Source organism: Dermochelys coriacea, chromosome 4 (assembly GCF_009764565.3).
Source record: "Dermochelys coriacea isolate rDerCor1 chromosome 4, rDerCor1.pri.v4, whole genome shotgun sequence".
Lineage (NCBI taxonomy): Eukaryota > Metazoa > Chordata > Testudines > Dermochelyidae > Dermochelys > Dermochelys coriacea.
Window position 1 is genome coordinate 19186018 of NC_050071.1, and position 15905 is coordinate 19201922.

The window sequence follows — 15905 nt, forward strand, 5'->3', positions numbered from 1 at the left end:
AAGACGGATGTGGGATCGAACAAAGGCACCCTGGGCCTGATGGTCCTCGAGGGCCCGGAGCTCCTCCCGCTTCTCCCGGCACGCTCTGCAGAGGGGCAGATCCTCGGGGCTGGCGGCCAGACGCCACTCCAGCTCTAAGACCTCCTGTTCCAACTGCTCTATCGCCGCATCCCTCCATCAGCTGGCACCCCGGGTGCAGTCACGGGAGGAGAGCCGGGCGCGCACCTTCCGTAGGTCCTACCACTGCCGCGCTGAGGGAAAGGCACGCTGCTGCCTTCGCCAGGCCAGCCAGAACTCCCGGAAGGACGCCACGAAGCCTGCATCCTCCAGCAAGCTGTTGTTGAAATGCCAATAGGCCGGCCCCAGCCTCTCCGTGCATAGGGATGCTGTCACAGTGGCTAAATGATGGTCAGAAAATGGGGCCGGCCGGATGCTGGAGGAGTGGGCTCATGAAAGATGAAAGTGTGATAAAAAATGCGGTCCAACCGGGACTGGCGCGACTGATGGGCCTCCACCCGGACAAAGGTGAACGTGGAAGTGTCATCCGGGTGGTGGTCACGCCAGACGTCCACCAGGGAGTGGTGTTCGACTATCTCCTGGAGGACGGTGGCGGCAGCTGGGCTCTGCTTGGTCCCCGAGCGGTCCCGCTCCTCAAGGGTGATGTTAAAGTCCCCTCTCAGGACCAGGCACTCACGAGGATCCAAGGTGCTAAGGAAAATGGACGCCTGCTGATAGAATTGCAGCCGTTCCGGACTCGCTGCCGGGGCATAGATGTTGACGAGGTTGACTACGAGCCTCTCCATGTGGACCCGGAGGTGCAGCAGGCGGCCCAGCACAGCCTCGGCGACCCCCAGCACCTCGGGCCGTAGGTCGGGGGAGAACAGGGTCACCACTCCAGCCATACAAACTGTGAGATGGCTAAAATAGACCCTGTCCCCCCAATCCAGCCGCCAGCTGTCTTCGGCTGACGGCTCCGTATGGATCTCCTGCAGGAAAACCACAGAGTATTCCCCCTCCCCAAGGAAGGAGAGCACCTGGGACCTGCGGAGACCCATCCTACAGCCGCGGGTGTTCAATGTTGCGATGGTAAGAGGTGCCATGAGGAGGGCTGAGGGGGGATCCTCAGTGGCAGGGATGCTCGTGGCTCCCGACGGGCCGTGCAGCATTCCGTGACCTACCCCATAGGTGAGTAAGGATGACCAGGAGGCAGGGTGTCATGGCCTACCAGCAGGTCCACCTCTTCCGTGACTCCTTATTCACCTACGGGGTAGGTCACGGACTGCTGCGCAGCCCATCGGGAGCCGCGAGCGTCCCTGCTGGCGAGGATCCCCCCCAGCCCTCCTCATGGCACCTCTTACCATCGCAACATTGAACACCCGCGGCTGTAGGATGGGTCTCCGCAGGTCCCAGGTGCTCTCCTTCCTTGGTGGGGGTACTCTGTGATTTTCCTGCAGGAGACCCATACTGATCCGACCGCCGAAGACAGCTGACGGCTGGATTGTGGGACAGGGTCTACTTTAGCCATCTCACAGTTCGTACGGCTGGAGTGGCGAGCCTGTTCTCCCCCGACCTACGGCCTGAGGTGCTGGGGGTCGCCGAGGCTGTGCTGGGCTGCTTGCTGCACCTCCGGGTCCCCATGGAGGGGCTCGTAGTCAACCTCATTAACATCTATGCCCCGGCAGCGAGCCCAGAGCAGCTGCAATTCTATCAGCAGGCGTCCACCTTCCTCGGCACCTTGGATCCTCATGATTGCCTGGTCCTGGGAGGGGACTTTAACATCACCCTCGAGGAGCGGGACCGCTCGGGGACTGAGCAGATAGTCGAACACCACTCCCTGGTGGACGTCTGGCGTGACCACCACCCGGATGACACTTCCACGTTCACCTTTGTCCAGGTGGAGGCCCATCAGTCGCGCCACTCCCGGTTGGACCGCATTTATTTATCACACTTTCATCTTTCACGGGCCCACTCCTTCAGCATCCAGCCGGCCCCATTTTCTGACCATCATTTAGCCACTGTGACAGCATCCCTATGCGCGGAGAGGCTGGGGCCGGCCTATTGGCATTTCAACAACAGCTTGCTGGAGGATGCAGGCTTCGTGGCGTCCTTCCGGGAGTTCTGGCTGGCCTGGCGAGGGCAGCAGCGTGCCTTTCCCTCAGCGCAGCAGTGGTAGGACCTACGGAAGGTGCGCGCCCGGCTCTTCTGCCGTGACTACACCCGGGGCGCCAGCCAACGGAGGGATTTGGCGATAGAGCAGTTGGAATAGGAGGTCTTAGAGCTGGAGTGGTGTCTGTCCGCCAGCCCCGAGGATCCGCCCCTCTGCAGAGCGTGCCGGGAGAAGCGGGAGGAGCTCCGGGCCCTCGAGGATCATCAGGCCTGGGGTGCCTTTGTTCGATCCCGCATCCATCTCCTTAGGGAGATGGATCGCAGCTCCCGCTTCTTCTATGCCCCAGAGAAAAAGAGGGGGGCTAAGAAAGATGTCATCTGCTTTCTGGCAGAAGATGGCACCCCCCTCACGGATCTGGTGGAGATGTGCGGGAGGGCAAGAGCCTTCTATGCAAGCCTTTACTCCCCAGATCTGACCAATCCTAACGCTTGCAGAGTACTCTGGGAGGAGGTCCCTACAGTCAGCGCGGGCGACCGAGACCGGCTAGAGCTGCCTCTCACTCTGGCTGAGTTCTCGGAAGCCCTCCGTTGCATGCCCACCAATAAATCTCCGGGCATAGACGGGCTTACCATGGAGTTCTACCGCGTGTTCTGTGACGTCCTGGGCCCAGACCTAGTCACCGTCTGGGCCGAGTCTTTGCAGAGCGGGGTCCTCCCTCTTTCGTTCAGGCGAGCCATGCTCACCTTATTGCCGAAGAGGGGGGATCTCTGTGATTTACGAAATTGGCGTCCCGTCTCGCTCCTCACCATGGATTACAAAGACATGGCAAAAGCAATCTCGCTGCAGCTAGGTTCCGTGTTGGTGGACGTGGTCTACCCAGACCAGACCTACACCGTCCTGGGCTGCAGCATCTTCGACAACCTATATCTGGTCCGGGACCTTTTGGAACTCCGGTGTAGGGCTGGTCTGTCGTTCGCCCTCCTGTCCTTAGATCAGGAGAAGGCGTTCAACAGGGTGGATCACGGGTATCTCTTGAGCACTCTGCAAGCATTTGGCTTCGGACCCTAATTTGTGGGTTTTCTCCGGGCGCTGTGCACCTCTGCAGGGTGTTTGGTCAGGCTCAACTGGACCCTGACCGAACCGGTCAGCTTCGGGCGAGGAGTATGGCAGGGGTATCCCCTTTCGGGCCAGCTGTATGCTCTGGCAGTTGAGCCCTTCCTCTGTCTCCTCCGAAGAAGGTTGACAGGGTTGGTGCTGTGGGAGCCTGAGCTGCGGCTAGTCCTGTCGGCATACGCTGATGATGTGCTCCTCGTGGTCCAGGACCCGGGAGACTTGGCGCAGGTGGAGGCTTGTCAGACCATCTATTCGGCAGCCTCCTCCATGCGGGTCAACTGGGTCAAGAGCTCTGGCTTGGTGGTAGGGGACTGGCGACAGGCGAGCTCCCTTCCACCCGCGCTTCAGGCCATCCGGTGGAGCGCGGGTCCGCTGCTTTATCTCGGTGTTTACCTTTCTGCCACGCATCCCTCTCTGCCGGAGAACTGACAGAATTTAGAGGGCGGGGTGATAGAGCGGCTCCGGAAATGGACAGGACTACTCTGGTGCCTCTCCCTTCGAGGGAGAGCACTATTGCTTAATCAATTAGTCCTGTCCATGCTCTGGTACCGGCTTAACACCCTGGTCCCGGCCCCGGGTTTCCTGGCCAACCTCCGGACATCGATTCTGGAGTTCTTTTCGTCAGAACTGCACTGGGCCCCTGTAGGGGTTCTCAATCTACCCCTGGAAGAGGGAGGGCAGGGCCTGAAATGTCCGCTTACTGAGGTCCATGTCTTCCGGCTCCAGGCCCTGCAGAGGCTCCTTTACGGTGCAGGTAGTCCGGCATGGAGCATACTGGTGCACGCCTTCCTGCGCCGCTTCCGAGGGCTCCGATACGACCTGCAGCTCCTTTATCTCCATCCGAGAGGTCTTCCGCGAGACCTCTCTGGGCTGCCGGTCTTCTACCAGGACCTCCTCCGGACCTGGAAACTCCTTTCAATGACCAGGTCTGTGGCAGCCACCGAGAGGATAGATCTCCTCGTGGAGCCCCTGCTACACAACCCCCAGCTCCGTGTGCAGGTGGCGGAGTCCCGCTCGGTGCACCAGAGGTTGGTCCTGGCAGAAGTCACAAGAGTGGAGACCTCCTGGACTATGACTGGGGAGAATGGCTGGATCCGCCGACGCTTGCTCAGTGCATGGGGCTCTCCAGACCTTGTACTCCCCGGCGCATACTTCAGGAGGTGAAGGCCGCTTTGCTGCCTGCTGCTCGGCTTTATCTCGACCGGGTCCTGCATGAGGGTACGCCCCGCCCATCCTCTACCCCAGGCCCGCTGGACCTTTTCATTGGACCCCTGCCTCGTGGACCCAACCGACCCCCTCACCCCTTCACTTTCAAACCGCGCCAAGAAAACATCTATATACGCTCGTGCTCCACACCCTTCATGCCTTCACTCTCGTGTCCCACCCTGATACAAAATGGTGGGACCTCCTGCCACCTTTGGAGGGTGAGGAGCCCCGGTGGGCCAGCCTATATTCTACCTTAGTCCGAGGCCCGCTGGGGATGTCAGTTGGTGGCTCCTTCACGGAGTCGTGAGCACGGGTGTGTACTTGGCACAGTTCACCTCAATCCCAGACCCCTGCCCCTTTTGCGGCCTGAGGGAAACCCTGGCACACACATACCTGGAGTGTGCCAGGTTGCAGCCCCTATTCCGGCTCCTCACTAATATTTTATTACATTTTGGTTGCATTTTTCCCCTCATCTTCTTATTTATTCACTCCCTATCCGTGGCCCCACAAAGTCACGGGATCTCCTGGTCAACCTCCTCCTGGCCCTAGCTAAAATGGCTATCTATAAAACCAGAGTGAGGAGGTTGGCCGATGGAGTCTCCTGTGACTGTGGGGCCTATTTCCGATCCTTGGTCCATTCACATATCTGGCCAGAGTTCCTCTGTGTGGCGTCCTCTGACTCCCTTGATGCCTTTGAGGAGCAGTGGGCACTGTCAGGGGTTCTCTGCTTGGTGTCCCCGTCCAGTTCCCTTTGTTTGACTCTTTGACCACACTCCTGTCCCTGTTATTTCATTAGTTGTCCCCCGGAATTATTTGGTATCTAGGTCCTGTGGATCCCCCTTTTAGGCTGGGAGGGATCCTTTAGCAGTGGACGGGCTTCGCCCGCCCCCTTCCCAGATCCCAATCCCGATTTTCTATAGCCATCTGGCCTTGCCCCATCACAGTGATCATAGCAGAACAAAATCAAACTCGGAACTTCTTGATTTTTTGCAAAACTGGAACTAGACCTTTTGTGAGATGATGCTTTTTATTTTTCTGGTACTTTTGCTTTCAGTTGTATTGATAAGACCCTTTCTTTCAGTATTGCCACACTTCTGGTCCTAGTCTGAAACCAGAGGGGTAGAGGTGCACATAAATGAAAAGTAATGGTAGAGGAAGGAGGGGAATATATGAATTCGGAAAGTTTTTGTTGAACTCGATTGGAGCTCTGCAGGAAGTTTCAGGTTGGGTAAGAAGGTGTGTATCTTACTATACCGCATCAGTTTGCCCCCCCCAATAATCAAAAGGGTGTAGAGCATTTCATGATCATGACAAGAAGAGATGAAAGCAGTAATATTGGGTCTAAAGTGCAAACTCTTTTGAACTGTAAACCGGTGTGCCTTCTATGGAAGTGGCTTGACTAAATTCAGTGGTGACAGAAATGGTGATATAAGTTTTGCATAGAGTAAGTGGCAGGTACATAGGTATTAGTGGTGAAGTATATAATGGCAGTGTTATAATATTCATGAGGCGTGCAAAAAGAATCAGTGTTACTAACACTGAAGAGGCTTAAAGGGGTGATTTGAGCAAGAAAAGGAGGTAACAGGAGAGTGTAAGAAAGTGAGCAAGATAAATTCCTGGTGTAGTTCCATTTAATTTACACCAGGGAAGAATCTGGGCCTGTGTGTGTGTGTGATGGTAGCTGCTTTATCATAGCCTTCCCCTTTTGTCATATATGTAAGTAGAACTCATTGTGCACCCATTGAAAGCAAAATCTGCTTAAGGTATGCTCCTATTTCCACCTATTTTCTGACTCACTTATACCTGACATGTAACATATGGCACTATTAGCTTCTCGGCTGAACTTGAATCCAATTTCCCAGCCCAAGTTTGGGCTGAGTAGTTATTTGAATACAAACTAGAGATTGTATAATACTAATAAAATGTCTAATTGGTCTATGCAGCTCTTTTCTTCTACTTACCTACATGCAAGTTAGCATTAAGCTCTTTTAACTCCCTTCTCAACAGGTTTAATTGGAGCTGTATACATCATTTTAAAATGCTGAAAATCTGGTAGCAGGCTGTTTTCATGATGGATCTAAATATATATTTAGGTGAAAAATATAACACCAGTGGAATTTCAGCCAAGTGGTGAAATGTTGGGTGAATTATGAGGATTGTCATCCTCTACTGAAAATAAATTGTATAGTTCTATAATCTGTAACAGACTAGTTTTTAATTACCTAATATTTTATTTTTATTTAATAGGGAGATTAACTGGAGGCCAAAATACTTGTAGATTAACCCAGTTAAGTCTGGAATGGAAATAATATTTTTAAGGGCAAATGTTGAATAGAGCATTAAATTTTTAAGAAGCTACCATAGTTCCTTAAGTCTATTTTTTCTTAAAAGTTTAATTCTTTTTTTGGTGTATTGGAGAATAACAATGTGAATTAATCTTTGGCTTGAAGTATTAGTTTTTCATTTATTTTGATGAAATATATACAGTATTAGAAAGCAATAAAATCGAAATTTAATTTGTGTTACCTTCCTTGCAAATGCATCAAAATGCATCTTGTGATATCTGTGTAGGGTTTTTATTTAACTATCTTAGTGAACTTCTTATAGTGGGGGTATGATCATTAAATGATGTGGCAGGTGCAGTTACTTTATATGTCAAGTTAAATATTTACATTTTGGTGTCTGAACTGTAACAGTGTTGGTGTATCTTTGTTTTACCTTTATACCCTCTCATTGTCAATTTAAGACTAGTTATTCATGGTTCATAACTGAGAAACTCAAGTTCTGTCTGTTTTCACCAAAAAGGGGGGATATTCGAGGCTAGGTCCTGAGTTGCTATAAATGGAGTCAAACCAGGGGTGACGCAGGGCTGGTGTCCTGAGCAAGCGGGGCGGGGAGGGGGGGCCCACAGACAGAAGGGGCAGGGTCTTGAAATTCCTGGGCCCTTAAAATCACTGCTGCTACCCCGGGCTCTGGCAGCGATTTAAAGGGCCCGGGGCTCCAGCTGAGGTAATGGCGGCCAGGAACCTGGGCCCTTGAAATAATCGCTTGAACTCCATGGTAGCAGTACCTACAGAGGTAGACAGGAGTCCCAGGGCTCTGGTGGTGATTTAAAGGGCCAGGGCTCCAGCTGCTGCCAGGAAACCCAGGCCCTTTAAATCGCCTCCAGAATCCTGGGGCTCCCGGCCACTGCCGCGGCAGCGGGGCTCTGGTAGCGATTTCAAGGGCCCGGGCTCCGGCTGCTGCTGGGAGCCCAGGGCCCTCTTAAATTGTTGTCCTGGGGAAGTTGCCCCCTGCTGGTACAGTCGGCTGTGTACCGGCTCTTCCAGTATGCTGGACTGGACTGGCTTACTTTTCACCTCTGAGTCAAACAGATATATGGCTCAACATGAGAGAATTCTACAGGTTGGATGCCTTTTGTAACTGGCCTAGGAAACAAGAGTCCCTATGCTGAACCAAAATCAAGATTGTATTATGATAGTCAGTAGATATTTATGGCATAACATGTACAGTTTTATATTGTTGTTGTAATAGTGTGGTATACTCTATGGCCCCACCCCAAAGGATTTTAGGCCGCCTCTGAGACAGTTTGATTTCAGGTGCTTGAAACCTGCATGAAGGTGTATTTTGGTTGGAGTTAACACGATGCAAGAGAGGTGCGGTTCTGGTCAGAAGGAACTAGGTGTTGGGATATGGGAACCAAACTGTGGGAGAAAGCGTGGGATGAGATGTGTTTTCTTGTGATTTTTTTTCTTTTTTGTTAACAATAAACCCAAACCCTAGGAAGGGTGTAAATTGAGGGAGTATTGGGTAGGAAACTTTATTTACTTATAACTGTCATAGTATCTTAGCAGAAATTAGCATTGGAAAAATATAAATATTGGATCTATGTTTCTGCATCATCAAAGAGAACCTGCAAATAGCTTCCATGGCCAGAAGAAACCGTTGTGATCATCTAGTCTGACCCCCTGTATAACACTGGCCATAGACCTTCCTCAAAATAATCTCTAGCAAATATATTCTAGAATAACATCCAATCTTGATTTAAAAATTGTCAGTGATGAAGAATTCTTATTTTTGGGAAATTGTTCAAATTGTTCTAATTACACTCACTGTTAAAAACTCATATCTTACTTTCCATCTGCATTTGTCTAGCTTCACTTTTGCAGCTTCACTGCAAGATGTTATCCAAGATGGCATTGCGAAACTCATGTCAAAAGTTGCAGCAGACCCAGAAAGATGGCACACAACATTTTCTGGGATATCTACAAAGAGGTGGAAATCTTGTAGGATGCAGAAAGGCTCATTTGACTGGAAGTAGTATGTGTCTGGATGAGTGCTGGTGTAATAGATTGCCTTCAGACATCGAAGAATGCTCAGATTTGATCTGGTGTTAAGGCTGAAATTTGGCTCGGGACTGATTCTTTTTGTCCCCAAATCATTTTGCCTGTCTCTTACTGCTTTTTTAATACTTTTTTTCAGTGAGTTAGTAACTTCAGAGGAAAGGAAAGTTTTCCAAAGCTACAGGGGAAGGGAAGTCAGCCCTTTATCAAAATCCATGTGAGTCCAGTGCTGCTCCTATGGCATCTACTCTGACAAATAGCGTGGTATTCTTTGTAGAATGCACAGGGCCTCTGAGATCATTTAAGCATTTCTTCCCCTTTACAAAAACATGTCTCTGGAAGCAACCACTAAGCAATGAAAACTGGATTATTTTGGCCCTTTAGAGACTTCTGTGTGTATACTACTTAAACTCCCCAACTATTTACAGTTGCACATTTTATTTAATTTAAACATAGTACAAGATCTAAACTTAGCAGACTGGACATAAAACATTGTTCAAGCCTGCTTGAGTAGGACCTCCTCATTAATTTGTATGCTTCTGATCATGCAGTGTTCCTTTTTAAGCCATTGCACAGCTGTAACTTGAGGGCCTCACCACTGTTGGAAGCAGTAGAGGAGCAGTCAATAGTGCATAAGCTTTCAGAGTGCAAATCAGGCAACTGAGTCTATCAATAAATGGTCTTTGATGTATTTGTGTGCTTGGACTGGCTTCCCAAAGTGCACGAACACTCACACCCACTTGGCTTTGATAGAGAGAACACAGAAACAACATATGTCTTAAAGATATGACTAAATGTTACTTCTGGAAAAAGTCAGAGAAGAAACTTTGGCTTTTTCCCCCATCCATATTTATCTTTACTGGCAAATATCCTTGTTTAAAAGCCAACTTTTAATCCAGTTCTAGTTGGGTTAAAATCACTCATTCACGAATTTAGCCCACTAGGAAATGCCGAGTGTACATATATTCTTTATGGTATCTAACTACCTAGCACATATTCAAGCATGGGAAGTCCCAGAATTCCTCTGCCATCTCTGGTGGTGAAGATTTAAGAACAACAATCCATGAAGCAGAGTTGGGTACATTTGGGCGAAAGAAACTATTGGAAAAGGACTGGTTTGAAGAAAATGAAGTGGAACTGTTACCTCTCACTAACAGTAAGAACACAGCCTATCTGGAACACAACAAGCAGCCAACAGAGATCACCAAAGTGAGACTTCAACATGCAAAATCCAAAGTACAGGGAGCAAACAGACGCTGTACAAATTATTACCGGATCAAGCTCTGTGAAGAGAGAGATGGCCTCAAACACAGGAAACCTCAAAGTCATGTTTGATGGCCTGAAGAAGGCTCTAGGCCCCACTGTCAAGAAGGTTGCCCCTCTCAAATCACACAGCAGTCAAACCATTACAGATAAAAGTAAGCAGTTGTTCTGTTGGGTTGAACACTCTTCAGAGCTATATGCAAAAGAAAGAAACATCACCAACGTATCACTGGACCAAATACCAACTCTACAGGTCCTGCCAGAGCTAGATGTGGAGCCCACTGTAGAAGAGCTAAGCAAGTCCATTGATTTGCTATCAAGTGGCAAGGCTCCTGGAAAAGATGGCATCTTGGTGGAAATTCTCAAGTGCGGGAAAGACAGCCTATTACCATATCTTCATCAGCTGCTACTTAAATGCTGGAAAGAGGGTGAGGTAGCACAAGAGATGCTTCATGCAAACATCACTCTACATAAAAATAAAGGTGAGAAGGGAGACTGCAGCAACTACGGGTGTATCTCTCTACTAAGTGTGGCAGGAAAAGCTTTCTCAAAAGTGCACCTACAACAGCTGTCAAATCGTCTCTACCCTGAATCACAATGTGGGTTCAGGGCTGGAAGATCAGCTATTGCCATGATATTTTCTCTGTGTCAACTTCAAGACAAGTGTAGAGAGCAAAGCCAACTATTGTACATCTGTGGTGTTTCCCTCTGGTGTTATCTGGACAAGTGATCTGCTACATCACTCTAATCCTTGATTTGTACATGTGTATATGTTTGTACAGGCTAAATGCGATACATGTGTTTTTGTATTATACAAATATAACAAAAATAAAGATGACTTTACTGGTGATTTCTAGATGATGCAGCAGGATAGCCTTCTTTTAACACATTTCAGCCTTGTGATGTGCTCACACCTGTGACCTTCTTCTGACTGCATCTTCCGATGTTAAATCCAAATGTCAGTCACTTTTCAACTTGCACTTCAGTATTTTTAAATGATTTTTGTAAACTAACTCCCAGTATGTGTTTATATGGCATCTTTGTTTTAATTGTTGCCCCTCAATTAAAAACAAAATGATATTCAGTAGGGGGAAAAAAGCAGCTGTATGCAAGCTGAGAAACCGCTTTCTAGGCCTCTAGGACTGATGCTGCAGTGAGAGTCAAGTAGAATCTGGGGAGTCTTAAAACAGCCTTTATCAGAGTGGATGTTTACGAGTAAAATCATGAGCTTTTACTGCTTAAGCAAATCACAGACTAATTTAGCATGATCTGCTGTACTTCCCCTTGGGGGGGCGGGGAAAGGAAATATCAACAAGGCCGCTAATGAAATCAATGAAATTGTCATGTTCAGACAGGGTCAAAGAGCAGCAGGGAGGGATGATGCACTAAAAGCTGAAGTATTAAAACACGGTTATTGAAGAGACTTGCATCTGCATTTGCAATCAACCTGAAGATAAGCAGAAACCATCAGTGTGACGGAGTCTAGGAAGTGGCCTATCTCTATTTGCTTCAAGGCAATCTATTTTTCTCATGGAATTTATTGTTTAAAATGTGGTGTTCATGCAAATAAATGGTTTTCATAAACATATTTCCATGATGTAAATGAATATCCAAGGCGCAAACACAGATAGTGCCAAGGGAAAATAGTGTAGAAAAGGAAACAAAATTTCTAAAGTTCAAAAAAACCCAACCAAACAAAAAACCCACAGTTGATTCTGTAGACTTAAAACCTAAAAAGTACTCTGAGGGTTGTATGTTTTATTTGCATATTTTACTATTCATATGGATATGCCACTAGCTTTTTCAAGATACATGTAACACTTTAAAAATATAATAGTCTGGTTTGATACAGCTTTTACATCTATTAAACTGATGAATTGAAGTAAGAGTAGAATGACTCTTCAAAAACAAAAAGTAAACACCAATACTCGTAACCCCATCTTTCTGTTCAGGGTTGGAAGCTGTCCTATAAGATATGCTATAACTAAAAGTTATGAGCTTGATGCTGGAAGAACTTGGTGAAATTCTGTGGCCTCTGTAACGCAGGAGGCCGGACTCAATTGTAATAGTCCCTCCTGCCCTTGAAAACCAACAATATGTGAATCGGGCAAAAAGTTTTGCATGCTTGGTTAAGCAAAGTTCAAACGTACATGGCCACTTACATTCATATTTAAGCAGCTAAAGAAATGGCTAACTTCTCAGCTGTTGAGCACCTGCAGCTCTCATTGATTTAAGTGTGAAATACAGACATGTTGAACACCTGAAAATCAGGCATGTTTTTAATTCAAATGAGATTCCCAATGTGAATTTAGGTGCCTTAGTTTAGATGGCCAAATCTGAAAAATTTGGCGCTAGTTTTCGTGTGGGAGCAAAAAATAGATACCTACAGCATTGAGCTGTGTGGAAGCTGTTGTGAGGATTTTGTGTTGACTTGGGCTTTGGAATATCAGTTAAATTTAGAGTGATAATTCTAAATTAGAACTTTGGGAAAATTTTGATCTAATTGTTTTATAGCCACTGAAGTTACCTTTTTCGTGGTGTATTTGGAATTATTAGGCATTCCCATTAACACTAATGGAGATTGAGTTTTGTCATCTCCTCTAAGGAAGGTATTGGAAATATTAAAGATACTACTCATCACTGTAGTACCCGATTTTGTCTCAATCTTTAAGGAAATTACCCTGAATGTTCCCATTTTAAATATGGGGAAATGAGATGAGGAGACTATGTGACTGGACTACAGTCACAGAGGAAGTATTTGGCAGAATCAGAAACTGAATCCAGCTCTCCCAAATCCTATGCTGGTGCCTAAACCACTGGACCATCCTTCCTTTTGAAAATATGGTAATCCTTTTAGTTGGGACATCTGTCTGGGTGGCCTTCCATGCCAATAAATAGGCATTTCTGGTTAGCAGAAGACAATGTTTTAAGTGTTTCCCAGGTATTGCAGAATTTTGTGGTTAGCCAATGATTACATAAGTGCATAGAAATTAAAGCACACAAGACTTAAGCATCACTAAACTGAGAATACTGTCCCTCTTTTGCAGAACTACCACCAGCATTAAGTGGTGCCGATTTGTTAATATGTTGCTGGACTGGAATCTGCTCCTTAAATATCCCAGTTAATTGCACCTTGAATAATTGATATTCTGTATACAGTGATGCTCTCCAGGGTTGAGTGCTCACCACCACCTGCCCTTAGAATTAGGAGGTCTTGTTTGTGCTTCACTCAGGGGTTTCCTGGGGTACACCAATGAGAGCTTCAGGAGGAAACAGTTGGACTGAATGTGCAATCCTAATGCAGAAAAATTATGTGTCACTGTTGATGTGGTTATTTTGGGGGTTAGCCTTTTGGCTCTGTATGGAAGTTCCTAAAAACAAGTAAACAGTGCAAAAAGGAAAAGATTAAGAGCTAACACATGTAATGCAGTCTAAAGACTATAGTAATAATGAATAACCAAGAAATTAGTTATTGTCTTTCATATTAATGAGGAAACATGTATTTTCTAGTGCCTGACAGAATGATAGCATGCATCTGTTTTTTTCTCAGCTATTCTATATTCCTTGCACCAAAAATGCTATATTGTCTTTATTGCTTTTTGCAACTAATATTTCTAATCTACAATACTTATGTTAGACTGGATGCTGCAATAAGGTCCTATATGCTTCTGATTCAAGATCTCAGGTAGAATTGAGTCGTTCTTGTATATTAGTGTTCATCATCTTGGAGATATATTTATGATGGAGGTTGACAGATCTTGGGTATTTCCATGCTTTCACATTGCTGGAAGCTGGGACTGGAAGGTAGTCCAGTCGATAGTTGCTGTGTTTTGTTGACTCACTCTCTCTGAAACATTTAGCACTGGCCACTGTTGGAAGACAGATTACTGGGCTAGATGGACCATGGTCTGACCCCAAAATTTTCATTGTTATGGGAAAAGAATGAAGGGTGAAATTCTGGCCCTGTTGAAGTCAAATAGAATTTTGCCATGAACTTCAGTGGGGCAGTAGGATTTCACACCTCGATGTATGAAGAGATAATCCAGAAATTTATATCTCAAAGGAAAATATGTAACCATGATGTCTTTGCCATTATGTGTATCGTGTATTAGTGACTTATGTAGCACCCACTACCTGGAGGTAAAGGGAAACAAAATATTGAATCCTACAAGTAATACATACTCCTGTTACTAACGGTGTTAAATGCAATTCAGTATACGATGCATTTTTGCTAGAAACCAAATCTAAAACATTATCAAACATTGAACCAGATAATTCATTCTGGTTTTTATAATGTACTTGTGACATTACACTCCATATTGCTTATGAAATTATGCTTATGATATGGATATGACATAACTGACATGTACTTTATGCAAGATGGCTCATGTAAGATACCATTGGAAAGGTTATGATTTACTGAAATTGATTATCCAATTTGTATGCACATATTATTTCTGTATCTAAAGTTAGGAATATGTATTATATAATGATTACAACTGGCTGTGTATTGGGAAGAAACCCACCAGATGCCAGGCCATCAGATTTGATAGGCCATTAGGAAGGAATAACGAGACTGTGAAGATACTAATCACTCTCCCTCCTGGGAGGCATCCTGGGATGTGACTGTAACACTATTTCATTTTATGCATCCGATGAAGTGAGCTGTAGCTCATGAAAGCTCATGCTCAAATAAATTTGTTAGTCTCTAAGGTGCCACAAGTCCTCCTTTTCTTTTTGCGAATACAGACTAACACAGCTGCTACTCTGAAAACTATTAAGTCAGGTGATCTTGTCACCTCACTGATAATAAATATTATCTTGGATTTCTTACAAATTTTCACTAAAAGGGGAGCGGGGCCAAGTTTGGGAAACAAAGGATTCCTGCCTTATGTTCCTGCCTTTTACTTAAGGATGGGAAGAAAGGCAAACGGGGCTCTACTCCTGTTTGCTAAAGACACCTGAAGGGCAGGCAAGAGGGGAGTCCAGACTGAGACTGGTCAAGTCTGAAAAGAAATATAACTGGAACTCTAAGCTACAGAAATTTCGCAATCTTCCCAAAATATCATTTACAGTAAGAAATTACGTTTTGTAACCTGTTTCTTAAGTGTATTGAACTTAGCTTGTGTATTTTGTTTTATTTGATCAGTAATCTGCTTTGTTCTATCTGTTACGTCTTACATTCACTTAAAATTCACCTTTTGTAGTTGTTAAACTTTTCTTGTTTATAATATAACCCAGTTTGTTCAATGCATAATAGGGGGAGGAAGGCAGAGAGGCTGTGCATACCTTCCTCCACATTGAGGGAGGAGGCGGATTTCATAATAATCCTTTGGGTCTGCACTCCATGGGAGGTGGACACCTGAGTGCTGGGGCAAGTCCCTTAAACTGAGGCTTTCCGGAGCTAATCTAAGTGTCTGTGTCATTCTGCAGTTGGGTGTGGCCCTGCCTGTGTGTGTGCTGGAGGAGGCTTAATAGCCTGGCTCAGCAAGACAGGTAAAAAGGGTGCCCTGGCTAGCAGAACAGGTGAGCTCAGTGGTATCTCAGCACATTAGGTGGCACCTTAAGGCGTCCAACCCATCACAGGGCTCTGAAGGCCACTAAAACTAATTTTTATCAGAATCCAAAGGGGAGAGAATTTGAATGGCAAAGAGATCCTCTACTGAGGAAAACCGCTCTATCAGTACAGAAGGTTCAATAGGTGCCAAAAGCAAGAGAATCCCAGCAAATCTTAAAATTCTGTGATGCATTAGACGAGGGGTTCTTTTAGACATGTGTAGCTGAATCACACATGCTGTACAGGGCTGTAGTGACTATTATCCCTGACGTTTATGGCGTACTGAGAGAAGCAAAGAAAACCATTGCACAGTTTT